Source organism: Vicugna pacos, chromosome 20 (genome assembly GCF_048564905.1).
Source record: "Vicugna pacos chromosome 20, VicPac4, whole genome shotgun sequence".
NCBI lineage: Eukaryota > Metazoa > Chordata > Mammalia > Artiodactyla > Camelidae > Vicugna > Vicugna pacos.
In genome coordinates this window covers 23,417,357-23,429,364 of record NC_133006.1, presented here as the reverse complement: position 1 = coordinate 23,429,364, position 12,008 = coordinate 23,417,357, and positions in this window count along the sequence as shown.

Below are 12,008 nucleotides of genomic sequence, written 5' to 3'. Positions count from 1 at the left end.
ATAAATAAATATGCAGACATATAACCAGCCAAACATGAGTGAAATATCTCGTGTAGCTGAGGAATTGAACTTTCCTGATCATAACCTTCTTCTCATTTTCTCCTCTTTGGCTCTGTAATGCCAAACGCTTCCATTCATCTGTCTCAGTCACTTCGTTTTCTTGCAGACTCTCCTTGTACTGGCTTTTAAAATGTTGTTTCCTAGGATTTAGTCTTAGACTCTCTTCTCTTTTCCTCCTAGATATTATTTCCCATCCATACTCTAGAAGTCAACTCTCACCCACATACTTGTGACTTCCACAGCTACATGTCCTGTTCAATCCTTTTCTCGAAGTACAGAACTCCCTTTTCATTTAATTTCTAGACACCTGAGGCATCATGTGTCTCTAAATACAAGATTTTGTTTTCGATTTCCATTAAGAGGAGATAAGTTAATTGGTAAATAATTTCCAAATTACATTTTAAAATTTAACATCACTTCTCAAGATTATACATCATAGTCAAGTGGGGTTCATCCCAGGGACACAAGGGTGGTTCAACATATGCAAATCAATCAATGTAATACATCCCATCAACAAGAGAAAGGACAAAAACCACATGATCATCTCAATAGATGCAGAAAAAGTATTTGATAAAATTCGACATCCATTTATCATAAAAACTCTCACCAAAGTGGGTATAGAGGGAACATATCTCAATATAATAAAAGCTATATATGACAAATCTACAGCCAGCATAGTACTCAATGGTGAAAAACTCAGAAGCTTCCCACTGAAATTTGGGGTAAGACAAGGCTGCCCACTCTCACCACTCCTATTCAACATAGTCTTAGAAGTCCTAGCCACAGCAACCAGGCAAGAGAGAGAAATAAAAGGGATCCAAATTGGAAAAGGAGAGGTAAAAGTGTCACTATGTGCAGATGACATGATACTATATATATAAAACCCTAAAAGGTCCACACAAAAAACACTAGAACTAATCAAAGAATTCAGCAAGGTAGCAGGTTACAAGATAAATGTTCAAAAAGCAGTTGCATTTCTATACCCTAACAATGAATCAACAGAAAAAGAAAGTAAAGAAACAATCCACTTTAAAATAGCACCCCAAGCAATAAAATATCTGGGAATAAATCTAACCAAGGAGGTGAAAGAATTATACAAAGAAAAGTATAAACCATTGATGAAGGAAATTAAAGAAGACTTTAAAAAAATGGAAAGATATCCCATGCTCTTGGATTGGAAGAATCAATATTGTTAAAATGGTCACACTGCCCAAGGCAATCTACAGATTTAATGCAGTCCCTATCAATTTACCCAGGACATGTTTCACAGAACTAGAAAAAAATCATAATAAAATTTATATGGAACCAGAAAAGACCTAGAATTGTCAGAGCATTACTGAAGAAAAAGAAAGAGTCAGGAGGAATAACTCTCCCAGACTTCAGACAATACTGTAGAGCTACAGTCATCAAGACAGCATGGTATCAGTACAAAAACAGACATATGGACCAATGAAACAAAATAGCCCAGAAATGAACCCACAATCTTTTGGTCAACTCATCTTCAACAAAGGAGGCAAGAATATACAATGAAAGAAAGACAGTCTCTTTAGCAAATGGTGTTGGGAAAACTGGACAGCAGCATGTAAATCAACGAAGGTAGAACACTCCCTTACACCATACACGAAAATAAACTCAAAATGGATCAAAGACTTAAACATAAGACAAGATACAATAAACCTCCTAGAAGAAAATACAGGCAAAACATTATCTGACATACACCTCAAAAGTGTTCTCCTAGGGCAGTCTACCCAAGCAATAGAAATAAAAGCAAGAATAAACAAATGGGACCTAATGAAACTTACAAGCTTCTGCACAGCAAAGGAAATCATAAGTAAAACAAAACGACAACCTACGGAATGGGAGAATATTTTTGCAAATGAAATCCACAATGGCTTGATATCCAGAATATATAAGTAGCTCATACGACTTAACAAGAAAGAAACAAACAACCCTATCCAGAAATGGGTAAAAGACCTAAACAAGCAATTCTCCAAGGAAGACATACAAATGATCAATAGGCAAATGAAAAAATGTTCAATATCACTTATTATCAGAGAAATGCAAATCAAAACTACAATGAAGTATCACCTCACACCAGTCAGAATGGCCATCATTCAAAAATCCACAAATGACAAATGCTGGAGAGGCTGTGGAGAAAAGGGAACCCTCCTACACTGCTGGTGGGAATGCAGTTTGGTGCAGCCACTGTGGAAAACAGTATGGAGATTCCTCAAAAGACTAGGAATAGACTTAGCATATGACCCAGGAATCCCGCTCCTGGGCACATATTCAGAAGGTACCCTACTTCAAAATGACACCTGCTCCCCAGTGTTCATAGCAGCACTATTTCCAATAGCCAAGACATGGAAACAGCCTAAATGTCCATCAACAGATGAGTGGATAAAGAAGCGGTGGTATATTTATAGAATGGAATACTATCAGCCATAAAAACCGACAACATAATGCCATTTGGAGCAACATGGATGTTCCTGGAGAATGTCATTCTAAGTGAAGTAAGCCAGAAAGAGAAAGAAAAGTACCGTATGAGATCTCTCATATGTCGAATCAAAAACAAAACAAAACAAAACATAAATACAAAACAGAAACAGACTCATAGAAATAGAATACAAACTTGTGGTTGCCAAGGGGGTTAGGGTGTGGGAAAGGACAGACTGGGATTTCAAAATGTTGAACAGATTAACAAGATTACGCTGTATAGCACAGGGAAATATATACAACATCTTGTGGTAGCTTACAGAGGAAAAAATGTGACAATGAATATATATATATATATATATATATGTTCATGTATAACTGAAAAATTGCGCTCTACACTGGAATTTGACACAACATTGTAAAATGAGTATAACTCAATAAAAAATGTTAAAAAAAACCCCAAACCAAACCAATCCAAACAAACAAACAAAAATAAAATCACTTTCTCATACCACAAGTAATTAACACCTAGGTTGTTCAAAACATAACATGTTACTCCCTCTCCTGATTGCAGAATGCTACTTTTTTCCCCTCAGTTCTCTCTTAATTCATGTCCTTACTAGCAACCCAGGTGTCTATGCCAGAAACCTGGGACTCATCCTCATCCCGAACAGCTACAATCTTGAGAACATAGAACAAATCTGGATGTCACTCTCTAATCTATACTCCAAAAGCTTCAGTAATCAAAACAGTATAGTACTGGCACAAAAACAGACTTATAGATCAATGGAATGGAAAAGAGAGCCCAGAAATGAACCGAAACTTATATGGTCAACTAATCTACAACAAGGGAGGCAAAATATACAATGGGAAAAGACAGCCTCTTCAGTACATGGTGTTGGGAAAACTGGACAGCTACATGCAAAAGAATCCAACTGGACTACTTTCTCACACCATATTAAAAACTAAGCTCAAAGTGGATTAAGGACTTAAATTTAATACCCCAAACCATAAAACTCCTAGAAGAAAAGATAGGCAGTATGCTCTTTGACCCTGATCTTGGTAATTTTTATTTGATATGTCTCCTCAGGCAAGGAAAACAAAAGCAGAAATAACAAACGGGAGTATATGAAACTAAAAAGCTGTTGTACAGTGAAAAAAACCATCAACAAAATGAGAAGACCACTTACTGAAAGAGAGAAGATAATTGCAAATTATATACCTGATAAGGAGTTAACCTTCAAATATACAAAGAAGTCATACAACCTAACATCAAAAAAATAAACAGCCCAACTAAATATTGGGCAGAAGACTTTAATAGGTATTTTCCCAAAGAAGACAAAAGATGGCCCAGAAACACATGAAAAGATACTCAAAATCACTAATCATGAGGGAAATGCAAAGGAAAACCACAATGAGATATCACCTCACATCTGTAGAATGGCTATTATCAAAAGTATAACAAATAACGAATATTTGCAAGGATATGGAAAAAATGAACCCCTGTACACTGTTGTTGGGAATGTAAATTGGTGCATCTATTATAGAAAATGATACGAAATTTCCTTGAAAAATTCAAAATAAAACTTCCATATGATCTAGCACTTCCAATCCTGGGTATGTATCCAAAGAAAACAAAAACACTAATTCAAAAACATACATGCACCTGTATGTTCACTGCAGCATTATTTACCATAGCCAAGATATGGAAGCAACCTAAATGTTCACTGATAGACAAATTGATAAAGAAGATTTGATATATATATATAATATATAAAATGGAATATTACTTAGCTGTAAAGGAGAATTTATGTATTTATGACAACATGGATAGACCTAGAGGGTGTAATGCTAAGTCAGACAGAGAAAGACACATACTACTGAATGATTTTACTTATATGTGGGATCCTAAAAAACATGAATGAACATAAAACAGAAACACAGCACGAGTTACAGAGGACAAATAGATGATAGCTAGAGTGGAGGAGGGGAGGAGATAAACAGATGAGAGAGATGAAGAGGTACTAACTTTCAGTTACAAAATAAATGAGTGATAGGTATGAAATATACAGTGTGGAGAATATAGTCAAAAATAACGTAATATTTTTGTTTGGTGACAGGTGGTAACTAGACTCATTGTGGTGATCATTTTGAAATGTGTAGACGTATCCAATCACTATGTTATGCACCAGGAACTAACATAGTGTTGCAGCTCAATTATGACTTCAAAAACAAACAAACAAAAACGAACAAACTTATAGAAAAAGAGTTTCAGTTTTTAGGTTACTCTACTGTGTGGAGAATGAAGATATAGGCAGACCCACAGGAGACTAAGTCATTCAGATGAAAACTCTAGGAATCCTGTTCTCAGGCAAGGGTAGAATGGAGGGCTTGTGGATAGGAGACAGAACTAACAGGCCTCGGTACTGGTGGAATGCACGTGGCCCTGAAAACGGAATCTGGAATACTTCCCAGTTACTCTGCAAGGGGATGTGGTGCTGAGACATGGAGTTCAGGAAAAGGAGTGCACTTATTTTGCAGCTTAGGCTACATCAATTAATGAGTCAAAACTTGTGCAATGCTGGCTGTCAAGCTGTATTAATGGGCCTAAGCCATGGGTGGAGGATATAGCTCAGGCAGAGGTTTCACTCTGTTGATTTTTTTTTCTGCTTGATCTAGTCTGTTGAACCCTTCTAATGAAGTTTCCAGTTTGATTATTGTGGTCTCCAGCTTATTAATTCAGTTTAGTATTTTGAAATATTTCTACCTCTAGGTTGAAATTCTCACTTTATTCATGCATTGTTCTCTTGACCTCGGTGAGCTTTTAGTCACCTGTTTTGTTTGTGTTTGGGTGAAAGGAGGCTATTTATTAAACACATATTATATTCAAAGGGAGCGCTGTGTAAGGGTTTGCAGAATATTTCCAAAATAATGCCCATATATGATTTAAGCCCTGCCTTTATTACAAACAGCAGGATGGCTGTTAAGGAAAATATACGTCAGTGATTTTGAATTCTGTCAGGTAAATTACATAGCTTCGTTTTATTAGGGCCACTTTCTAAAGATTTATTTTGCACCTTTGGAACATCTTTGCCTGATTCTTTATTTTCCTTGAGTCTCTGTGTAGGTGTCTGTGCATTAGACAGAGGATGAGGGGAAACAGTGAAGAAGGAGGGTTGTGAGGGGAAAATATGAGAAAATAAAGTGGTAAGGGGAAGCTGGGAGGCGAAAAGGCAGTGAGGGAGAAACTGTGAGGAATGAGAGGGCTTGAAAGTGTAAGGAGAGAAAGCAGGGAGAGGAATCCTAAAGGGGAAAAGGCAGTGAGGGGGACACTGAGGAGAAAGCAGGGAGGGGGATATTGCAGAGAGGAGGTTGTAAGGTCAAATTGTTGTGAGTGAAGACATGAGGGGAAAACCAAGGGGAGAAGGCTGTGAGAGGAAACTGAGGGAGAACGCATTGGGAAGGAAACAGTGAGGAGGAAAGACAGTGATAGGGAGACTGCGAGGACAAGGCAGTGAGGGGAAAACTGAAGACAGAAGGTGGTGAGGGACATTGTGAGGGAAGAGGGTCTAAAGTGGAAAGTGTGGGGAAATAAGGTGATACAGGGAAACTAGGAGGGAAGGCAGTGAGGAGGAAACTGAGGGAGAAGGCATTGAGCAGGAATTTGGTGGGAGAGAAGGCTGTGAGCGGAAACTGACAGGAAGCTGTGAGAAACTGTGAGGGGAGAACACAGCGCGGTAGAAACAGAGAGAGAAATAGGAAACTGTGGGGAAAAGAGGCTTGAAGGAAAGTTGTGAGGACAGAAGGCACCGAGGGAAAACGTGTGAGGGTAGAAGGCGGAGAGGGGGTAATTGGCCGTGAGGCAGAAACTGAGAGAAGAGAGTGAGGGGGAAAATGTGCGGGGAGAAGGCTGTGAGAGGGACTCTGTGAGGAGAGAGGTGGTGAGGGAGAAACTGTCAGGGGAGACAGAGGTGAAAGGATAAACTGAGAGGAAAAGGTGAAGATAGAAAGTGGTGAGGAGGAACCTGTGAGGGGAGCAGGAACCTGTGAGGGGAGCAGGGACCTGAGAGAAAAGTGTGAGGAGAAACGTCTGTGACGGGACACTTTGAGGGGAGAAGATAATGAGGGAAACTGAGGAGACAAGGCGGTGAGGGAAATGGGGGAAGCTGGGAAAAGTGTGGTGAGGAAGGGGGTGAAAGTCAAAGACAGAGGAATAAGGTTCGCGGTGGGGGTGGGGCGGGGAAGACGCCAGGTCGGCGCGCGGTGGGCGGGAGCCCGGCGAGGGGCGCGTAGCACCCGGAGCGCCAGCCGCAGGCAGCGCTTCCCCGAGCTGCCTCAGCCTGAGACTCGGGTCCTGTGCCGGGCGCGCGCCTGCTCTGCTCCGGGTCTCCACCTCGAGGCTATGAGAGTGCCTTCTGGATCTTCCCCGTTAGACCCACCACGGCAAGGAGGTTTGGCTTTGAGAGGAATTCTCTGAAGGGTCAGCTTCAGAAGAGAGACTTCGCTCGCCTCTTCCACAGCGGTAAGTTCCTTCTCCACCGCTTCCACCTCTTACAGTGGTGGCTCGCAGTCTGACTAAACCTGAACAAATGCAGTTCTTTTTGACTTGTACTTTTTCCCAGAACAGCAGCTGTAGGACTCTTAGGACTCTTCCTCCCTCCCTTCTTTCTATAAACCTTTTTATTTTGAATTAATTTAAGACTTACAAGTAGTGGCAAAAATAGTGTAACCAAAACAAAGAAGCCAGCAAACAAACAACCCCTCCAGAGCTTCCGCCGCCACAAAGTATCTTTCACCCATCTTTCCCCATTTTACATGATCATACATTTTTCAAAACCAGGAAACTGACATAGGTACAGTGTTATTAAGTAAACTACAGACCTTATTCAGATCTCATCAGTTTTTATATACTTTTTTTGGTGTCTATAGTACTATGAAGTTTTATCTCATATGTAGATTTATGAAATTGCTACTGCTGTCAGAATACAAAATAGTTTTATCGCCACAAAGAATCTCCCTCATGCTATGTTTTTAGTTAGACCTTCCCCCAGCCTTAACCCTAGACAACCACTGACTTGTTCTCCATCACTATAAGTATGTCATTTTAAGAGTGTTATAAATAGAATCATACATATGTAATCACTTGAGGTTCAAACAGCGAATCACCCTGGAGGTCCATCCAAGTTATTGTGTGGATCAGTAATTTGTTCCTTTTTGATGGCGTATGGTATTTCATTGTATGGATATGCGGCATTTTGTTGTCTGTTTGCCCACTGAAGGACATTTGGATTGTTTCCAGCTTGAGGCTATTACAAACGAAGCTACTACGAATGTTCCTGTAGTTTTTCTGTGTGGTCATGTTTTATTTCTCCAGGATAAATATCCAGGAGTATGATGGTAGCTAGATTGTATGGTCACTGTATGTTTCACTTTGTAAAAAACTGACAAACTGTTTTCCAGACTTGCTGTATCATTTTACATTCTCCTAGCAATCTGTAAGAGTAAGTTGCTCTAATCGTTTTAACACTTGCTGTTGTTATCAGTACTTTTAAATTTTAGCCAGCTGGTAGATCTTTAGTGCCACCTCATATATTTAAATTTGCATGTCTTTAATGTCTGATGTTGTTAAATCTTTTCATCTGTCTCCTCTTTGGTGAAGTGTCAGTTCAGGTCTTTTGCCCATTTTCTAAAGGGATTGTTTGTTTTCTTAACGTTGAATTTAGAGAGTTCTTGACATATTCCGAAGACAAGCCATTTGTTGAATATGTGTTTTGCAGATGTTTTCTCCCAGCCTATTGCTTGTATTTTCATCCTCTTGACAGGGAATTTTGAAAATCAAAGTTTTAAATTTTGATAGAGTCCAATTTATCTAATTTTTGTTTTATAGATTGTGTTTTTCATGTTACATCTAATCACAATATTTTTCTCCTATATTTTCATTTATAATTTTTACAGTTTTTAGATTTAAATTTATGATCAACTTTGGCTTATTTTTTTTAAAATAAAGTGTGATATTGAGGTTGAGATTAATTTTATTTTTGTTTGGTGGAAGTCCAGTTGTTTCAGTCACATCATTTATTAAAAATGCCATTTTCGAAGGATACCAAAATTGCCTTTGAATTGCTTTTGCACCTTTGTGAAAAATCAGCTGGGAGTATGAGTTGGGTTCTTTTTCTGTGCTATCATGTTCCGTTGATACACGGTTCTATTCCTCTTCTGGTACTATAGTGTCTTGACACTGTAGTTATATCGTAAATCTTAACATTGGTTTGTGTGATTCCACCTATTTTATTATGATTTTTCAATACTGTTTTAGTTATTCTTGTTCCTTTGCTGTTCCATGTAAATTTTAGGACCAGCTTGTCTGTATATACAAAAGAAAGCGTTTGATACAAATTATGCTAAACCTATAGATCAATTTGGGGAGACATGATATCCTTACTTTGTTGAGTCTTCCAGTTAACTAACACTGCATGTATTTCTAATTAGATCTATCTTTATATCTTTCATCAGCATTTTGTAGTTTTTAGCATTCAGATTCTATATATATTTTGTTTGATTTATACCTAAGTGTTAGTTTTCTTTGCAGTGGTTGTAAATGGTATTGTGCTTTAATTTTGGTTTCCTATTTTTTGCTAGTTTATAGAAATATGATTGATTTGTATTTTGTAGACTTGCTAAACTCCCTTAATAGTTCTAGAAATGTTTTTATAGTTCTTTGGGACATTTTCTCTGGATATAAACTTCTGAGTTGACAGTTCTTGTCTTTCAGCACTTGAAAACTGTTATGCCACTTTCTTCCAGCTTCATGGTTTTTGATAGGAAGTCCACTGTCATTCAAGTAGTTGTTCTGTAGGTAATGCTTTTTTTTTTTCTCTGAATGTTTTCAGTATTTTTTCTTTGTCTTTAGTGTTCATAAATTTGAGTATGATATGACTGAGTATGGATTTCTTAGAGTTTATTGTATTAAAGAAAGGTTGACTTAGTTTCTTGAATTGCATGTTTATGTCTTTCACTAAATTTGGGAAGCCTTCAGTAATTTCTTCAATTTTTTTCTAGCACTCTTTGTCCTCTTTTTTTGAGATTCTGATGACAAGAATGTTAGTTAGTTTGTTATTTCCCACAGGTGTCTGTGGTGATCTGTTAATTTTTTTTTCTCAGTTTGGATTGGGTAATTTCAATTGATTTATCCTTAGATTTGCAGATTCTTTCTTCTGTGACCTCAGTTCTATTATTGGTAACCCCCTCCAGTAATTTTTCATTTTGGTTATTTTATTTTTTAATTATAAAATTCCTATTTGCTTCTTCCTTACATTTTCTATTTCTTTACTGAGATGTTCTATTTTTAAATTTGTTACAAAGGTGATCACAATTACTTGTTGGAACATTTTTATGATAGCTGCTGCAAAGTCCTGGTGAGATAATTCTAACACCTGTGTCATCTTGGTGTTGCCATTGTTTGCATTTTCTTACTGAGGTGTGATTTTTGAGGGTCTTGGTAATGACAACTGATTTTTTGATTATATGTTGGACATTTTGGATATTATACTATGAGACTCTTGCTTCTATTTAACTCTTCGTTTTAGCAGGCAGTCAACTTGCTTAAGTTTGGAATACACATACTGACCTACTTTTGTGGGCTGTGGTCAAATATTAATGGTTTTTAAGGCCTTTGCAATGCTTTTCTGGCCTGCCCCAGTTGTGTTTTATTCAGAGGCCAGTTTGAAACCTGGTAGTATTCCAGATCAATGCTCAGTTCTCAGATCCCTTAAGGTGTCATTTCTGGTCAGTTTTTTTTTTTTTTAGGTTTTCTACACTAAAAATTAAAAATTTTAAATGGAAATATAGTTGATTTACAATGGTGTGCTAGTTTTTGGTGTATAGTCTGGTCAGTTTCTTAGATGTACCACTCAGAAGGATTTCATACAGAGATTCAGAATATCCCCATCTCCTTTCCCTTTTATCCATCATCTTTCTTGCCCCACATTCTCTAGTTGGGAGGAAAACACTGCCTTGTCATTGCAAAGTAGGGGTTCTACCCCCAGTCCCCATAGCTGCTGTACCAGATAACCTTTGATTTAGGAATTACTCTTTTGAGAATTTAACCCCTTTTTTAAGTCTCTTACATTTTTTTTTAATTGAAGTAGAGTTGATTTACAATGTGTTAAATTCTAGTGCACAGTGTAGTGATTCATTTATACATCTCTATATATTCCTTTTCATATTCTTTTTCACCACAGGCCATTATAAGGTATTGAATATAGTTCCCTGTGCTATATACTAGGACCTTATTGTTTATCTATTTATATTTAGTCGTTTATATATGTTTATCACAAACTCTTAATTTATCCCTCTCTCTCCTTTACACCGGTAACTGTAAGTTTGTTTTCTATATCCGTGAGTCTGTTTCTGTTTTGTAAATAAGTTCATTTGTATCATATTTTAGATTCCACATATAGTGATATCTTATATGTCTTTCTCTGTCAAGCAGTACTTTCTTAATATTAAGTGTTCCCTGACCTGGTTGACTAGGTAGAAATCTTCCTATTACAGGTCATTTTAAGAATAATTGTTGTTACAATTGCAGTTTTACATGTTTATTATTGGATTAATGTCTTTTCCTTTGGAATAAGTTCCATGAGAGCATGGGCTGTATTTAATTGTGCCTACCAGTGCATTTTCAGCACTCAGGGCAATGCCTGGCATGTAACAGGCACTTGATACATGTTTGGTCAGTGAATCAATCAAAATGGAGGAGTAAAGTATGCAGTTGGAAATATAAGCTTGGATCTCATATAATTAAAAAAATGAACTCTACTTTGGTGTTATGTTATAATGGTTATTATAAAAAGTCTCTCAATTATATATAGTATCATAATTACTATAGTGCAATAGTGTGAAGCCATTATTTATTATGTCCCAACAGTTAACAAATAACTTACCTTTTTCCCACTGAATTTCCCTCCTTCTATGATTGGTGCCTTCATCTTATCAGTTACCCAGCTTTGTCAAAACCTTGGGATCATCTTTGAGGTTCTCCATGTCATATACATTCAGTTAGTTGTCAAAGTAAGTTCATTTCTCTTTCAAGATAATTTTCACATCTGTTTTTTTCATTTTATTCTCATCACCTCCAAATTAATTTAGTCTCTTGTCTTTTTATGGCTGTATCACTACAATAGTCTTCTACTGATCTCTCATCCTTTCTCATGTCTAAACCACCAAATTACTCTTCCTGAAAGACATCCCAGCTTATATTTCTGTTGCCTATCAAATAAATGAAATAAAAGTCCAAGTCCCTCCAGAACCCTGGTTTTTAATTTCAACCTTATTTTCTTCTATTACCCTCAGTGTTTGCCAATTTCATTCATATCCCACCACTTGTCATAATTGTTGCCGTATCTAAGTACATACAAACTGTACTATTTTTTATTCAGTATTTTTCTTTAAATTGACTCATCATTTTACTTAGTCTCATCCTAATCTATAATTTCTTCAAAATCATGGGCTTG